Raw genomic sequence first — 16,859 nt, forward strand, 5'->3', positions numbered from 1 at the left:
TTTATGATAGATTGAGTCAGCTGGGACCTATACCAGTGGCAGTCTTGATTCAGTTAGTAAAGACTTGTTAGACTACTAGATTTAGTTTTAGATTTCAGTTACAGTAATTATATTTTTAGTATTTGCTTACTCAAATAATTTTCCCTATTTATTATGATTTTTCATTTATAGTTTCCCTATTTTGAGATTCAGATTTAGAAAATGCAACCAGGGTTAGCTTTGGACTAATTTTTGTTTTGAGCATCGTGTGGCATCCCGGGAATCAGATTTTTGGGCATTACAGACTTGGTATCAAAGCCAGGTTTAGAGAGTCCTAGTGAGTAAGACAAGCTGCGTTACGTAGAGTCTTAATCATGGATGTGAAGTGCGCCATATCTATGAGCAATAGTATATGGAGTATTTTTAGAAAATCATCTCTTCTTTAATGATCTATCATGAATTAAGTGTCTCTATCTTCTTCTAACTCATGCTTTCACATGACAGAAAATGCCTCTTCATCAATATAACACACGTAGAAATGATAATCAGCCACCTCATCCCACAGATCCTTTGAATGAGAAATGTCATATGTAGAGTTTTGGGCTACCTTTTAGGGCTAGCCCAAACTATGACAGCTAATGTTCAGGGAAACCACCAGGCTGTGGCCTCAGTTCAGCAAGATGAGAACTTAGCCGCAGCTAGAATTTAAGATTTTTATTGAATGAATCCACCAAAATTCTTTGGGTCAAAGGCAGGTGAGGACCCATAGTTTTATCTAGAAAAGGTGAAAAAGATTACACAAATTATGCATATTTCTTAAGAGGAGAGTGTAAAATTAGCATCCTATAGGATAAAGGATATTGCATATGATTGGGTAGTGATGTGGAAGAAATGTAGACAGGAGAATGCAACTCCCATGACTTAGCAGATATTTAAGGATGCATTCTTAGACAAGTTCTTCCCAAGTGAGATAAGGAAATCTAAGATAAAAGAGTTCATAAATCAGAGGTAGGGCTCAATAACAGGGAAGGAGTATTGCCTCATGATCAACGAGTTGTCTAAGTATGCCCCAGATTAGATGGTTGAACCTAGGTAAAGTATGAGTAAGTTTATGACGGGTGTGTTTGGGTTGGTAGTTAAGAAGTTTAGGACTGCTATGCTCATTATAGACATGGATCTTTCTAGATTGATGATGCATACTCAGCAGATTGAGGCAGCGAAGTTGAAGGAAAGAGAGAGAGTAATAAAAGGGCTAGGACATAGCAATTTGACTTGGTTAGAATAGGTCTTGAGTTGGAAATTATTTGTAGTTTTAGAATAGACCATCTTTACCCGCACCTTCTTCAGCCAGTGCTCCCACACCCAGGAATAGGTAGGAACAGTAGGGTAAGTCTTCTATGTCCAATTCTAAGAATAGTGTTAGTGGGAAGCCCAATAATCCCTAATGTCCTAAGTTTGGTAAGAATCATGCGAGTGAGTGTTTATTGGGCCAGAAAGGTTGTTATGGTAGTGGCCAGGTGGGTTATGGAATCAAAGAGTACCCGCGTGCTAGATAGGAAATAGGGATGTTCATCCCCAGACTCAAGATGCTAGTGCACCAGCTCCTCTAGATTGCCCAACCCCTCTTTAGGGTGCTTTATCCAGTACTGGTGGTGGTCAGGAGCAGAAGAATTCACCAGATGGTGTTACTGGTATGCTTTATGTCTTTCATCTTGATGTTTGTGTGCTGTTAGAACCTGGGTCATGTTTCTCTTACATGATCCCATTAGTTGCAAGAAATTTTGAGATAAGTTCTGAAAAGATCCAATCCTTTCTTGATTTCAACTCCAGTAGGTGAGTCAGTTGTTGCAAAACATATTTATAGAAAGTGTCCTATCACTGTCCTCTATAAATATATGTTAGAAGACTTAATAGAGTTAGATATGGTTGACTTTGATCTTATTCTTCGTATGGATTGGCTCCATTCTTGTTAAGCAACCATAGATTCTTGCACCCGAGTGGTGAAGTTTAACTTTCTAGATAAGCCAATCTTTCTTTGAGTGGTCAGGTAATTCAGTGTCTCCCAATAGTCATTTCATATCTTATCTTAAAGCCAGAAAGTTGATTTCCAAAGGGTTTATCTATCATCTTGTTTGAGTTAACGATACAACGCCTGAGGCTCCAATAATTTAGTCAGTCAGTGTAGTTAATGAGTTTCATGATGTCTTTCTAGAAGATATCCTAGGGGTACCTCCCGATAGGGAAATAGAAGGCCTAGTGTTTCTCCATGGGGTGCTTCTTATTACCTGCAGGAGTCCCACTGCCATTAAGCTTCTTATTACCTGCAGGAGTCCCACTGCCATTAGCACCTTTTTTAGTACTCCTTGAGCTAATCTCTTATTCTTTTCAAGCATTAAGCTCAAGAATACGTTTATTTGCTAATATGATGGCCGATCATAGTTCAGTAAAGATTTTAAGTGGGTTCTCTTGGACTATGCTATGTATGAAGGATCTATTATATTTCATAGGGGATCTTGGTCCTTTATTTATAGTTCTTGCATTAACCGGTCTGGAATTAGGTGTATCTATATCACAAGCTCATGTTTCTATGATCTTAATCTGTATTTACTTGAATGATACTGTAAATCTTTATCAAAGTGCTTATTTTTTTATATTTGAACAAAAGCGAGTCTGAATGGGTATACTTAGTCATGGAGCATTCTGAGTCTTTGCTTTAGGGATCGTTCCTGCGCATCTCCTTACTTTATAGCAGTTATTGCTCCGGTTCCAGAAGGTATATAGCTCTCGCCTTAGCTTTTTCTTTGAAATCAGAGACTATTCCAATTTTCTACTGAGATAGGTAAGTAGAGGGAGAACTAGATATATCTTGGTAGGCAAAGACAGGTTAGAATGGATAGCTCGCGACAGGATAGATCACTACTGCAGAAGGAGGAAGAACAGAGGGAGGAATTATGGCTATAAAGGTCCTTTCCCTCTTAGGCACATGGTTCTAAAGATTCAATCTCAAAGCAGTACTAAAGATTAGGCAGAAGAAGAACTAGAACTCGAATTCTTTGCCCCTCCCCCTGTACCAAGAAGCAAGTTCAGAACAGAAGGATAGTGGGCTCGTCTATTAGAAGTTATTAGTTTACGGAGCTATCTAAGATATCTCGAGTAAGGAGACGAGACATGTTTGATAGTTAAAGTTCTATTTCTAGGAAGGAAGAGACTATCGGGAAGCTCACTCTCAGCCGGGCTCGAAGAAGAGGGTAGAACGTAATATCTCTTGTTGGTTCAGCTCATCAACCTATTACAAAAGAGTCCTCAAAGAAAGCAAGCAGTAAGTCAGTCTACGCATAGTATACTCTCTCAGTTCTTCTCTTTTTACGACCAGTCGAAGGGGAATGGGCCAACTCGAAATGGACCAATTCGAGAAAAGGGTCAAGATATGGTGCTGCAGTCAGAACAAGGAATCCTTTATAGGAGGGTAATGCAAATTGTGATACATCTCAATAGTTAACAGAAAGGAATAAGCGAGAGGATAAGTGTTGTTTGCAAGCGAACCCAATAATGCCACGAGGCGAAGAGCCTTTCGAAGAAGCCTGCACCCACTGGGAAAAAAGAATAATATACCTTGCCAGAGTTTCCCCATAAGGGGTCTTAAACAACATAAGAAAAAGCTTCACCAACTACTTTATCCACAAGAATGTCATAAAGGTTCTCTCCGGTCTTCCTCAAAAAGACAGCTTTAGAGCGCAAGTCAAACTCATGATAGGCGAGCAATCACGCTCACATGGTTTAGCGGTTTGCGGTGCTCTGTGATCTTATTCTTCTCCAAGACCTGATGCTTCATCTGCTTCTTTAGCTTAGTAGGACTTCAAACATGCTATTGCGTGAAAGATTTCCCAATTTCATTGCTACGGATCCGTCAGAGCAAGTGGTTAAGGCCAAGTGCGGAAGAAATATGGAAATGCCTCTGCCAGGGAGGTATAGACCTTCTAACCACGTGTACCAACTGTCTAAGGGACAGCATGTAAATCAGCTCATAGAGAGAACTGAGAACTAGCACTTAAACTATAAGGATAGGGGGCAGAGCAAGCGTTAAAGAAACAGCAAAGCTCTCGGCAAAGTCATGGATATCTAATTGGATTAGGAGAGGAATCTCCTTTTGATTTGGAAGGCTGATATAGCAGAAATTCCAGTTTTCCCTAAACTAGAAAAAATAAGACAATGAAGTCGTGATGCCTACCTTACCATATTAGTCCAAATAAGGGTTCTAAGGAGGAAGTGGATCATCACCTGGCCCAATAGACTCTATCTTCTCCCTCAAACCTAGTTCTTCCAATAGGGCATACCCTGCTTTATCATCAAAGAGAACTTTCTCATTCTTTCTTATGAAAATATACACCTCGCTGACAAATCTATGAAATGCTATACCTGGAAAACTTTTAGGAAACTGACTATCGAAATGATCCTTTAAGGCTATATCGAGTAAAACCCGAGTGACATCACCCGTAGGTGGTATGCCTGAGCCGCCACTGCTTGTATAGATGCGAATACCTCCCAAATCTTCAAAAAAAGTGAGGCTAAGAAAAGATAAAATTAGTCTATAAACTGATCCATCTCCAACTAAAGGCTTTACCCATGATTTGATCATAGAGGAAGGAATTTCTCTTATTAATTCCCCCAAGTCAATCCTGTACAGTGTATCTACCCTTTCTTCTTATTGAAGACAAGAATAAAAAGAAGAAAGCAGATAATCAATTCGGTAACCTTCTTCCGGCATCTCACTATGATAAGGACAAAGTAGGGTTATGGATAGCCCCATTAAAACAAATGCATCCTCTTTTCTAGAGGGCATAATTACATTAATTATATCTTCTCCACCGCCTCCCGTAATCATGAATTCTGGTCGCTCAGGTATTAACCCCTTTAAAAAGTCCCTTAGATCGCTCCCCATTACTCGCTTTATTTGTAGGGGTGATAGAACATATCCCCCCTGTTAATAAGATTTTGTATATAAAAGAGTCTGTCGAGAGGCATATCCATAAATGGAGGATTTTGACTCTAAACGAAGGAATCTGAGCTTAATCAACATTGATAAGCTTACTAGCTTATGCAGGCAGCTGGTGGAACTCCTCAAAAGTGCCAAAAACCTTCTCATCAATGGCATAATTAGCTAGGCTATCTGCCACAACATTTTCTTCCCTTTACACATGAGAAAATCGAATTTATTTATCCCTCAATAATGTAATAATTTTCCTGACTATTGTATCAATAGCCCAGGGTGCAGACACCTTTTGTATCATGATCAATCTAGAAATGGTTGAATCAGTCTCAATCACCATATTTGTGAAGCCTTTATGCACACAGATTTTAGCAGCTAACTGAATAGCCATTATCTTTGAATACATATTAGTTTGAACGGGTAGCAACACACAAAAAATCACCAGCAACATCTCTAAACACCACAGCAGCACCACTCTTACCTGGATTACCTCTTGATGCACCATCTATCTTACATTGAATCCATTGTCCACCAGGGAATTCCCAACATACTCTTCTATAATGTAGCCTGGGGATGTAGCTCTCTAACTCCCTAACCAATTCAAGCCAATTAGAAGACAATTTTTTCATCTTTGGAAACCTGTACACCAGTAAATTGTGTAGAGTTGCTGAAACCTCATAAATTAGCCTGTTTAAGGAGATATTACCACCATACCTTCTTTTCTTTCTCCTCTTCCATAGCTCCCAGAAAACTACACAGGGCAATACTTGATATAAGGGCTTTAGATATACATTTGCAGGGTGTTTCCACCACCTTTGAAATGCCTGCTATAAGCTAACACCATGTGTAAGACCTGCACCTAAGGAAAAGTACTGCCATACCTTATCAGCATATTGACTCTTCAGAAAAAGATACTGCATGGTTTCTACTGTTGGACGATTACAACACCAAGACCTTGAGGGCATTGTATATCCAAGTCTTATAGAAATGTCATCCAAAGGAAGTTTGCAATGTCACACTCTCCATAAGAAGAAAGATATTTTGATTGGCAACCATAACGCTTTAACGCACGTCGTTATAGTGCTTTGGAACACTGCCGATCGCCACCTCTTGCAAGCAACCGTCGATCATAAATGGGAATAATCATACGCTATTATAGGCGCTTCTAATTTCTTTGGAGATTCTCAATGCAACATGTGTTGAAATCTGCCTAGCTACTTACTACTTTACTTAACAACAAATCCAAAATGATATGGAATTCAAATTGGTCGAGAAAAAGAACTCGCTAGTCAGAATTTGGGGAAAGATAGAGAGCTCTCTAGGCTCTCCTAATCAAATTGAGAGTTCGCTTTACCAGTACATGAATATGCCACACCCAGCAGTTTGAGGAGTTGGCCAGATACGGGTCGAAGCCCTAGCTCAAAAATGTAAAGAGTTTTGGGTAGATTCCAGTATCCGACCCATCTCTTTCTACCAATTCCCCAGGTTGTTGAAATCTCAAGTTTGATACAAACCAAGAGTCCCATTCATTCGTTTATGGGAGAGACTCTCTATTCCTATTCTCTATCGGGTCATCAAGTGATTAGCCAGCTCAATCTATTTTTCCATCCGATGATCTTCACCCTAGGACTGACTCTATTCGACCTGGCTTGATTTCCTAGCTAATGCTATCATCACAAGCAACCTCTTAAAGAATAGGGAGTGAAAGACCTTTCTATCTAGATCGGTGATTCCGTTCAGTCGAGCCAGCAATCAAAAGTCTTGCAAGCAACCTACACTAAGATAAGCGAGCTAGAAGCTAAAGTGAATCTTTTTTGGCATCTTTTTCTTTACTTTGACCGTGACTTTGTTTGGTCTTCCTCTTTCCTTCGGCCTAAGTTTCAAAGCTAGCAAAAAGTTTGAGCCTTCGGGATCTCTCTTGAACGGCGGTTGGTTAGTCCTTTTCTTCTGTGATACTGAGACTGATGCTTTAACTGTCTCCCATATCATTCGACAACAAAGATCCACTACTTGCCTTGTCGACGCTAAACTCAGTACCTCGCTTCCTTACTAGTACACCTACTAGACCCGTACTCATTATCGATGTGTTCACCAGACATCTGACTTAGCAACCTTCTGCTTAGACCGGCAACGATAAGGAAGGAGATCTATGGATAATGGGATATAGAAGTCAGGTGGGATGGTTAGCTCAGTCAGAGTGGAAGTGTTCAAGCAAGGTTATCGTCAGACAATGTAGTGCAAGCGATGGGTAGTGTTTGCCATATAAAGAAGGTGACTACAATGGGAGACAAAGGCAACGTGGGCTTTCCATATAGATGTAGCGCTTGCAAGGCAATTCAGATGACTTTAGAAAGATATAGCGCTAGCTAGGTTAGGGTAGCTCTTTCCATAAAGAAGCTAGCCAGAAAAAAGGTCAGGCAGGAGAACGATAGTACAAGAAATCTAACACGCAGGTGAGGTTGAAAAGGTCTTCCGCAACCTTCAGATTATGGCAAGCGCAACCTTTGACCCCTTCGTCGATAACCTCTCATTTGTTCAACTACTCGCGGGGCTTTCTGCATTTAGGTATAAGAAGCCCTACCCCAAAAAAGAGTGTAAAGCAGTACTCATGTTAAATTGTGTCCTTTGTAAACGAAAGAGCTCATGCCATAAATTTCTAATGAAGACCGGGTCCCCAGTCGCTGATAATTGAGTGTGGCATTCCATGCAATGAAACTATCAGTCAATGACGTGTTTATTGCCAAGGTAGATCTTTTTCTTTGCCTTGAAAGAAATTGCGTAAGTAAAGAGAAAGATAGCCAGTCCTCTTGGGCGGCCTAGAGTGTTATGTAAAAAGGACCAAGGAGGATCCTATCCGTCCGGAGAAGGAGGAGGAGTAGGAGCTAGCCTTAGGGGAGGAATCGAATGATTAGGAGATAAACAATCAGACAAAGGAGAGCATGTAGACAATTCACTTTGAGTACAGGGAAGTCTGCTGGTAGGAATTCTTAGGGTGTATTATGGTTTTTCACCGAGCGGGTGGATCAAAGCGATTGTAGCGTAGAATTGATCTGAAATGACAGACTTAGTCTATAGGCATAGTAGAAAGGATAGAACGTGTGCCTAATCTCTCTTATGGGATCGCTTTGGTACGATGGTTCCCCCGGGGTGGTTCGCCAATGCAATACGATAGAAGAGTTAGCTCCTCCGCGTAAGATCCTCGAATCAAAATCAACCACGACTACCATCTACGGTCCATTTTCGTTCTCTTCCTTGCCCGAGAAGGGGGATCAAAAAAGGGTAGTTTGCTTCTCTCTTGGGCGGATGGCCACTTATGTAGTGGTTCGCCTTCCTACCAGAATGCCTTCTTGGTCGAAGAGCCCCTTTTATACTAGTAAGGACGCAAGAAGCAAAGAAACTTGCGTGAAGGACGTTTTCTTCTCTATCCTCTCCTCTCCAAAGGCTAAGGAAGAGACTGCATCCCTTTCCTTCGGTAGCTGTTTTAGTTTCCCAAGGATAGTGGTAGCTGGAGCAAGGCCCACTTTCTTCTCTCCGTAAATGAGAGAGAAATCCAGAGAAAAAAACATGTTCTCTTTTTACGAGATCCAAAAGTGGAGAACACATAGCATTCTATGGGTACATAGGATCAAACATAAAGCAGCGTTCTCTTGGCAGAGTTTTAGGTGGCAAGAGACTTTAGGGCTTGTTGGAGCTTCTGAGCGTAATGAGTCGAAGCCGAAGACGGATCAAGGTAGCTTGCCTTCCAAGCCGATAGGCGAAGGGCTGAAGGATGGAACGTGCAAAGTAGATCGTGCACCTGTTGTGTGAACCATTGGTCCTAAGCAATGTCTTGCGCGAAGCGACCCACAACAAAAAAGCTCCACTTTTTTTATGTTAGGGGAGCACTTAAATGCAACTTCGATCGGATACGGGTATCAAATCTCATCGCTGAGATGTCTAGCGGATTCCTGGGCCTTGATGAATGGCCGGCCACCTTTTATGTTAGAAGAGCAAAAGGCCCAGGGCATAGCAGGATGAACCAATGTGAATGAGTGTAAGCTTCGTTGCCCGAACACGATTGGTGCTGACCACACTAGGTGTTACCGTGGTAGCAAGAGAGGCCAGGTGGTGACAATTGAGAGGTTGTCACTGAGCATTCCTAGTCAGATGGGAAAAGAGGTCAAATGGCAAGGCAAGTCCATACGCCCGTTTGGCTCCTCGCGGAGTATAGCTCAAATCCTAACAGATGATTGGGGAACGGGGCAACGTCCATGAAGCTCTGGCGGAAAGGGAAGGCTTTCCAGGCCGTATGCCCATAGGTGCAGGATTCTTCAGAAAAGCGTGGGCTGACTCGGAGACCTGGGACCTTGGCATAGTAATGAATGAAGGGAAGCTCTTCGAGCTTTCTATGCCAGCGACTTATGTAGTGGGCGTCCTTATAAAGCTCGCTAAGCCTCGCTTCCCTCTCCCCTTTACTTATGTTGTGGAAAATAGTCGTCGACATTCTATAAGTGACTTGACTGAGTCTACAAAGCTTTGCTTTTCTTGTAGTTGGCCCGTAATGCCTTCCTTCATTTGCTTGCCTCCTTTCAGCTCAGAATTCCTAATGGCTATTATTTAGTGCTAGAAGCTAACCGCCATAAGCTCACCCTTCGAGTCTTGCTTCCAGCGCAGGAGGCCAAGCATTCTGCTAGACGTACCAGCCTGGGAGCCCCGTTCGCCTTTTGTACTTTAGTAGATCTTCACAAATAAAAAGCGCTACTTCAACCTTAACTACAACTACATTACACAAGCCCCGCCGATAACTACCTATAGAGTCAAATTCAAATAAAAAAAGTGACGGTGACTTTCTAGGTCTATGGATTCAGTCAGCTAAACCCCATCAAACTCTTCAATCACTATCAACAAGATGTCGTGACCACTTAGGCTTAGTTTAATTTTGGTTTGAATGTAAACTAAAATAAGCGACGTTTACAAAGGGAACCAAAGGTTTCCTTGTTTAGTAGTACGAAAGTAGTTCTACTATTAAGATGTTTAATATTAATACAATAATACATATTAATACATTAAATAATTAATATATTAATATAATAATACATATTAATACACTCTATGTTGTGTTGTAGTTGTAGAACAGAATGTCATTCGCCCTTACTTTGACTTTCTGAAAAGGACTTATGTAGCTAAGTTTCCAAAGGTGAACACCCCCTGTCCTTTATAGTATAGTCATAAAGGGCTTCTAACAAAACTAAGGAAGAAGGCATTCGAAAGGTCAACCACTAACTCATAGGCATTCCGGTGGTAAAACCGACGACTACACAACTCTATACAAAGTCATGAGTGATAGCGAAGCCAAGCCGCCGTCTATAGGCAAAGGGATAAAAGCCCGACCAAGGCCTATGCTACAGTAAGCAAAAAAGTAGGTTGAGGTTATGAAGTCACTTAGCCGTATACTATACAAAGGGAAAGGCATCGGTACGGAGCCATGTCAGCTATGGATATAGACTAGGCTATAAGGAACGGAGTCTTAAACTATAGACCGAGATTACAGTAAGGAACAAGGACGCTTGACTGAGAAAAGAAGTCAAGGAATGAAGCAGCTTCTCTAATAGCCCCGTTGAATAAAATAGGCGGGCGAAGGCTTTTTGCAAAAGTCTTTTTTGTCTTGTAAATGCATTTTTTTCTATTTAGAGAAAGAGTGCTTCAAGTTCTTAGGAATAGCCATACGAGATAGCTCACGTATGGTTCGGGAGACGAGCCCCTACGCAGGGGCTTAGGTCAACACTTATATAATAGTCAGTCATCAATTGAAGGCGGGTAAGATGGTGATGAATTGCGATTGGTCTAAACCTTCGACTAGCAACTTATTATGGCCTGCCCAGAATGCCCATACAGACTAAGACCTTATTCACACAGCGAAGAAAGGCCGAGTGGAAGGGGGCAGTCAGCTGGCTGCTTCTTTGCCATGTGCTTTGCTTCTCTTTATTTTTTAGAAGAAAGAGACCAAATGAGAGTGAAAGGCAAGGGCAAGCGATAGAAAGGATAGTCCCTCGCGCAAACTACTACTACTAGAAAATGTTGAGACCATTAGTGAAAGAAGGACCAAGGATGATCCTATCCGTCAGGAGAAGGAGGAGTAGGAGGAGTTAGTTTTCTTTGAAGATCGAGAAAGGTAGTGTCGGAAAATTATACCATTCGGAAGAAGTCTTCTACAGAATAAAAGCCTATTACGAGTAAGTGAAGAGGAAAGATCTCCAGAGATTCTTGTCTCATTCCATTCCAGTGGCTCAACCAGTAACCAATGGCGAAAACTCAAAAATCCATGGTTTCCCGATAGAACCCTATTTCGCCCAAGTTATTTCGGAACCAGAAAAATGAAGCAGTTTTTTGCACAGCTTGCTCATAGTGTAGGTCCCACTTGTATATCATATTTGGCCAAAGAAACATCATACAAGTTGGAGTTCTTACCTTCTTGGGACTCCATGGACCAAGATCTGCTTTTATTATATGGCCAATACTGATCTACTTTAGTAGATCATATGGATGTAGAAAAAGCAACTAATTTGGATGAAATAGAAACATCTCTTTTCCATTTCTATTTACCCTATTCATATCTTTGTTTCGTGTGTTCCTGGGAGGAATTTGATCACGGAATACCACCTAAATAACTACGGCCAGAGAGTCAAATAGGTCGGGAAAAAAGAGTCTGAGGTCGGGTCGAATAGTTAAGACTCGAGTCAAAATAAGAGAAAAGGAAGCTATCAACGCCTTAGTTTACAAGGAAACTTTGTCGTACTAAGAAAAGGATGGTTCTAAAGTAGGTGTCAAGCTGAGAAAAGGCAAAGAATTTTGGAATGAAAGAAAACAAAGGCATGGGAGTTTTTGGGCATAAGGAAAAGATTGGCTCCTTCTAAAGCTCTCTTTCTTCTCTTATGATATTTCATTCCATAAGACAGGTAAAGATCACTCCGTCAAGCAGCCCTTTAATGCTTTCTCCTTGTTGGAGAATATGACTATACTATATAGTTGAAAGTCTAACATTATACCGTATCCTTCACACCGCCGACAACCCAAGATCGTGCCACCCTTGAAATGAGAGTGAATCTCTGAACCAGAAGGAAGGTATCTACATATTCTACATATAAAGTAAAGACGGATGCCAGGATCATTGATCCTCGATTCCCGCAGTCTAACCAAATTCATTTCTTGGCACCAGGTGGCTCACTTAACGAATATTGATCTTCAAAAGGCCCTGCCTAAGGGTGGGTCATCCCGAGCTAGAAATGTGATATGAGTCCTCGAGTTCTCTCTTGAATAGACTTTTGATAAGGGCGCAGAGGCTTTAACTGTATGGCCTGGGTATATAGTAATGAGTATGGGTGATACCGAGTGAATCTTTATGGATTGGACTCACAACTATAGCAAGGCTCATACAGGGTTCCTTCATTCTATCTGTTCACTTAAGACTGCACTTTCGAAGGTAGTTCTGAAAGGCACCTCTTTAATCCTATTCAACCTTTTTTTGAGAAGCCTTAGAACTATGCTTGAAGCTTCATTCAGATTGATTCTAATCGTCGCTATGCTACATCAATCCATTATGGCTTGACCCTCTTCCTTAGAAGCTACGGATTCTCTGGACAACCATATTTGTATGGAATGGTTCCCCAACCGGAACAAGCTCCTGCTTAGATCACTTTGATTCGACAGCTCTGGCGCTTTCAATGAACGGAATGAGGGACATGAGAGGCATAGAGGACTCATGCCCCAGAAATTAGATCTTTGTTATGCCTTCACACATTAAAAAGAGTCCATTTAAGAGGATAGGATATGCGTTCTTATTGAAGAAATTCTCTCCTCTTTTTACTGGTCGAGCTTTCGCTACTTCTGAATGGCCAGGTGCCTACATAGCCCGGTTCCCTCTTTTCAAGAGAGTGGGCATCAGACCTCATGGAATTCTCGATCCTTTTTTACCTGTTCCTGAAACTTCGTGCTTTCTTTTCTCCGGCATCTAAGTATTCTGGGAGACCCCGAATCAAATAAAGAAAAGGGGAAGAACTCTTCTTTTTCCTTATTCTTGGGACTCTATTTAGGATTGATTGATTCCCGTTAGGTAGATTGGTTATTGCGTAGCTAACTACCAACCCTAAAATTACGTAAAGAGAAAGGGCTTGTAGAACTACCTTTCTTCATGGTCAGGATTCACTGCTACGGTGGGTAGCCCTCATCTCATGGATTAGCCAGAACTATGGTAAAGTAAGGACCTGCTAGCTACATCTTCATTTTGTAGTGACTCCTTCATCGGGAGTGAAGAGAATTGCTTCAACGGGGGTCGAAAAGCGAAAGGGCAGAGATATCCTGATATAGGAGAATTCCAGATAGTGTAGTTATGTCGAACGACAGAAGGGAGTCTTCAGATTGAATATAAGAATAGTCTTGCTATGATGAATGTCTCTTGAACGAGTTTAAGAGGTGAAAGTTGGGTCATAATTCATTTACTATAATTAATTTATACTAAAGGCTATCGTCCTTCTGTATGAATCTAGTGCAAACTCTATCATGGCTTCATGGATCTCCATTGCTTATCATTATGCTTTTGTCTCGACGAGGAAAGAGTGATGGTAAGACCCTCTTCTATGATTCGATACAGCCCTCTCCTTTCATTCCTTTTTCGTCTATCGATTCAACATGGCATGCGATAGGGAAAAAACCACTAAATATCTTATAGAAGAGAATAAAGAAAGTTGAGCCTACAATGATAGATATAGAGAAGCCATTAGAAAGACAGCTTTTGAAGCAGAATACTAGACTGATTCTGATATAAAGTTTGCGCTATCAGTTCATAAAAAGGTCCAACTGCCACCCGCCCCTTTAATAAGTTGATATCCTCTTCCTATAGTTAATAGAGCTAATGGAGTGACTTGCGCTAATGGACTTAAAGGATGTAGCTAATCGGCCACTATTTCCTCATCAGGAAAAAGAGGCTGCTAGCTAGAACAGGTACTCTTTAAAGCAGCCCCTAAGGCCGATAGATGGAAACTGTTCCGCCCCAGTGCTCGAGTCCTTCAGTTGAGTTGGTTCAAAGATCGAATGAATGTGGCTTTCTTTTTTAGAACCATTCGCCCTAGCCGAAGCTCTTTCTTAGCCTTGCGAGGAGTGGGAGCTTTTACAAGATGACTTGATTGATGCTTTACCTGATTGAGGAGTAGGAGTTCTCACGAGCCTATCTCTCTTATCCATAGCTTGAAAGACTACAGATTTTTTTAAAGAACTAGTTTGTCCATTGGCTGGGAAATTTTCTAGCTATATAGACTAATACAACTGATCTACGTAGTTGGGTGCTTGCTTTGGGTCCTTGAATGTGCAATCATTCCCTCCAAGAACTAGGACTAATGCACTTCTTTTTCACCCACTATTATTCTTCCAACAAGACCAGAAAGACTAAGAACATCGGATACAGGGAAGGAAGGGTCATTTCAAAGAGCACATATATTTCATGTGCACCACTTACGTTCACAACTTTCATCCGATAAATTTTAGAAGGAACAAAGGGAGCAATTATCTTTGGTCCTTTTCATTTAGTTTTTGGCTTTAGACCTAGTTAATCGTCCAACCACTCTTACTTCTTGGTCTTCACAGGTAGCGGATCAGGCTTGAAAAAACCTCCATAGATGGATGGATAGAGGTTCTGGATTACTCATTTCAGGCATCTTCATAAACTTCCACTTCTTAGACTGGTTGCCCTTGTTCCACTCCACAGAAAAAGGGTTATCGATCGACATCAAAGTCTCGAAACACTCTATCTCATGCTTTCATAGGAATAGATGATCTGGACCTTTCAAGGTTAAGATCCCAATTAGTTGAACTATGTTCAACTATGTTCAACGAATCTCTGTACCTTAGTCTCAACTCATTTGAAATGAATCTCGAGCTACTTTGTACCTCCTTGTAGGGTAACCATATGGAGTGGTCCTATGGAGAGGTGCACCTTGGCTACCCTAACTTCTGTATTTTGTATACTGTGGGGTGCCCTTTAATAAGGAAGTTGCCTTCTTGGTTGAATAAGCCAAGAATGATGGATAGATTTTTGGGGTTATTACCTTCTTGCTCCACTATATAATTAAGTTACGATAACACAACTATTCCTTGTGAGGGGTCAGGTGTAGTTCAAATGTCATTTAGTACGCTACCTATCATAGCTCTGACAGGGTGTCGATGCTTTCGGTGGGTGTGGAAACCGGAAGTCTCATGTTGTTCGTCAGCACTATGGCATGATTGAATTGTACCAGTGACAAGTGTTTCGGTAGTTAGTTTTACATTAGGATCCTCTCAGCTATCTAAGTTCCACTCATTGGAGTGTGGTACTTGCTTGACAGCTGGAATCTTTCCTAGGTGATGGCTGGGACTGCATTTTCATTGGGGATACAGGTTTCCATCTGAATTGGAGGAGGCCTATATAAAGAAATTCTTTACAGTCTACTTTGCTGGCCTTGAATCTTGTTTCTTGAGTTTGACTGGCTTAGAAGCTACCTGGGCAACCATTGACTCTAAAGGGAGGTTTAAGGTATTGCACAAGCTCCTTGGGGGGGAGTGCCCGCACCGTTAAGGGAGTCTTTTTGTGGTTCAGGTTAGATTATGCCATGGTTATCTCCTAATGGGTCTTAACTTTCTACATGAAATGAATAACAGAGGCAAGTGGAGTGAGGGCGGTGGGCGGGCACGGTGGGAATAAAGACCTGCCTCTTGCTAAGGATAAGCCTCATTTCTACGAAGCCCGCTGAGCATTCAATCACATCACTATTGTTAGATCCTTTAATCGTGTATTACCTCTTTCTATCCTCCTATCCGATAAACATGTGCTTCCCATGCTGATCCCGCCCTTAGACTGGAATACAAAGCTTGCCCGGTATAACTACTGCTTGGAGTTTAGGTAAATAGACAGAATGAGTTTCACATAGTGAAATGAATCCTCGGATCACTTTCAGGTAATAAGATGGTACTTCACACCAGGCCAAGATCTATCATCATAGGTAAGAAAATGAAGTTCTTGCTGTGTGAGAAGCTGACTGAACTGATAAGCTTATCGGATTAGGACTTAGGTGGGGGTGAAAGATGGAATGATGCGAAAGCTAAGAGCTATGGACTCATAGAATGAATTAAAGGCTTACCAGCCCGGCTAGGATTATTCGCTTACTGATGAATTATGTACTTGTTTGAATATGGGACTACAACCGAAAGAGGATTCCCTCGTTCAACGAAGAAATTCCTTTTGGATTCACCCAGCTCAGACATGAAGTCAGCATTCTTCCACCAACAGTGCATTCTCAAGCAAGAGAGAGTCAAAGTCAAGCTAACCCCGATAAGCCGCATCTATAGAGATCCCCACAGCTGATTCCCTTGACGAGAGGCTGAGGCTAAGGAGAAAGCAAAGCTAACTACTAAAAGACAAGAACCTTGATTTTATGCCATCTTCTTAGACTATTCAACCTCCTGCTGGACGATATGAGACAATGCAAAAGGAAGAAAAAGACCAGTGCCGCCTATTCACACACGTGCCTGGAAGTGAAAATGCTTTAGAATCAATGGCTAACAGCCCTGCTAATGCTTTTCCATTCTGATTCAATAGCAAAGAGAGCATTCTTTGCTTCAGATTCCATTCCTTCTAACAATTCTATCACACACGGTGAATCGAGTTCAAAGAACTCTCCGCACAGCTAGGGAAGCATGCATTGACAAACTATTGGACATAGGACGAACCTAGCTGATTGATGTCATAAGCAATCTTCCTGGTCTAGGAGCAGCCTCAAATCGGAAGTTCACACTCAGTGTGAAGGAAAGTGCTTATACTCTCTCTGAGCCCTCCATATAGTGGCACATCAACAGCCTTGCCTTAGTTCTCTTTTCAGCACTGATGGAA

The 16,859-nt window shown here is 41.5% G+C and overlaps 2 pseudogenes; both read left to right on the plus strand.

Moving 5' to 3' along the window:
- Positions 1 to 201: 201 nt before the first annotated feature.
- Positions 202 to 9,372, plus strand: LOC107845021 (annotated as a pseudogene).
- A 1,442-nt stretch (positions 9,373 to 10,814) lies between these two features.
- LOC107845289 lies at positions 10,815 to 11,613 on the plus strand (annotated as a pseudogene).
- The last annotated feature ends 5,246 nt before the right edge of the window (positions 11,614 to 16,859 follow it).

This window comes from Capsicum annuum, chromosome 10 (assembly GCF_002878395.1).
Source record: "Capsicum annuum cultivar UCD-10X-F1 chromosome 10, UCD10Xv1.1, whole genome shotgun sequence".
In the NCBI taxonomy this organism is placed as follows: domain Eukaryota; kingdom Viridiplantae; phylum Streptophyta; class Magnoliopsida; order Solanales; family Solanaceae; genus Capsicum; species Capsicum annuum.